Source organism: Lontra canadensis, unplaced genomic scaffold (assembly GCF_010015895.1).
Source record: "Lontra canadensis isolate GAN:19392208 unplaced genomic scaffold, GSC_riverotter_1.0 scaffold23, whole genome shotgun sequence".
Taxonomy (NCBI): Eukaryota; Metazoa; Chordata; class Mammalia; order Carnivora; family Mustelidae; genus Lontra; species Lontra canadensis.
In genome coordinates this window covers 1,500,939-1,502,968 of record NW_022631017.1, presented here as the reverse complement: position 1 = coordinate 1,502,968, position 2,030 = coordinate 1,500,939, and positions in this window count along the sequence as shown.

Sequence of the window (2,030 nt, the reverse complement as noted above, 5' to 3'; positions counted from 1 at the left end):
AGATGGACACAGCATCACTCATGGACACAATTATTCACTTGTTTGCCTCTTCACTGCTGTTGATGTTTGATTGTGACTACACTTTTCTCTTTATATTATATTTTTATATTTTGTACAATTTCCCTCTTTTCCCTTCAGCCAGGATTTGCTGGGAAATTCCAGTGGCCAAATGGAAATTACATTATAGGATACTATTTAAGGAATATTACTAGGATAAGCCTCCCTGGAATTTTTCTTTTATTATATTTTAAAACCTAATTGTCATGCCCCAAAGTATTAAGTCCAAGATACTAAGAAAAATGTTTCAAAATTGTATTTATTAAGATGTTACTTAATTTCATTATATCATAATTATTATTTTTTAATGTAGGGCCAGGATGGCAGTTTTGGGGTCCATTCAAATGGGTGGGTGATTGTTGGGTGGTTCTTTGACTGGTGGATCTTCTGATTCTTGCAACCATTCTTCTCTCTTGCTGACAGAGGGTCACACTCTAATGGTAGTGATTCTAAAAAGCAGTCCTCTAGGGAAATCAATTTTGCCTTAAATCCCTAATGGAAAACTTGTTATCTCAGAATTTGAGAGCAAAACCAATTCCCACTAATGATAATTTTACCTACATGGATTTTTCCCTTTAAGTTATACCTACTAACATAGTGGATGTAATAGGGCATTACTAGCTATAATTACTCAAGAAACAAATTTAGTGAAAATAGTTATATATAAGTATTTTTTTATTTGTTTATTCTTTGTTACCTTTGTTCTTGCTTTTGTTCATCGGTTGTTTTCAACAAACACCGTGTGAGGTGTACAGGTGAAGAAATGCAGATAAGGTTGGGATAGAATGATTTCAAAAGGCAGATGTCTGCCCCTTAAGAACTAATGAAAGGGGCAGGCATGTAAATATTAGGTCCAAATTGGCCTTCAAGACATGTCTATCTGATCTTTCCTAATACAAAGAATACGGCCATCTTCCTTGCAGTTCTTTTCATTCCAGTTCTAGGCAGATGTCCCCCATGCTCCCTGCTCCATTCATCTCCTCCTTCTGCTATGACCCTAAATCCTGATCAACAATTCTGATCCTACCTTTCTAATAACAGCTGGTGAGAGAAGAGGGAAAAGGAAGGGAGAGGTCCCTCCAATGCCCTTGATAATTTCTCCACTCCTTCCTTCTGAGGATGTATAGAGATCAGATCCTCCTCCAAGGCTCAGCCCTTGCTATATGGTCTTGGGTTTTTGCCCGTTAGTTTTCTCCAGAGTTGGAGTGAAGAGGGAGTTGATATGCATCCCTGGTTTATGATAAGGGCTCAGTAGATGTGTGTATAAAACAGTTTCTGATTAAAGCAAAAGAAATGATGACTCTGCCTGGGGCTTGGAACTGGTTACTCAAGTGGGGACAAAAGAGGTAGGATTACCATTAGAATAGAACAGCAAGGGACTTATAGGCAAATGAGTAAAATACAGAGAAAGAGTGTGCTATCTCAGGTAGAGGGAGTGACAGGTTCAGAGCGCAGTCAGACTGCCTGTGCCTGCAGCTCACCACCCTTCAGCAAACCTGTAAAACAGGGATAGTAACAACATGTTCACAGGGTCCTGTGTAACAACAGGTTCACAGGTCCCTGTGAGGCTTAGATGAGAAAATATGCATGTAAATCATTTAGCACCATGATGGCAATGGAGGAAGTAGCCTTACCTATGAGCAGTTCCTATAATTATTATGAACATGCATGGCGGTGGTCAGAATTGAGGCACGAATTTATGGTCAGGCCGGGACCTTATTGTTGACAGTAATGTGAATCTCAACTCAAAGGGGATAGAAACCCTGTGGGATTTTAGGCAGGGAAAAGAAGTGACTAGTTTGAGGGAAGAGTAGAGGGTGGATTGTTTTGCATGAGGATAGGGTTCAAGAGGTTGGGAGACCAATCAGGCAGCTTTATAAAGAAATGGCAGTTTACGAGGGCCTGAATTAAGTAAGGACTGGTAACAGACATGGAGATGAGAATACAGGTTTAAAATATTTTAAGTGGGAGAT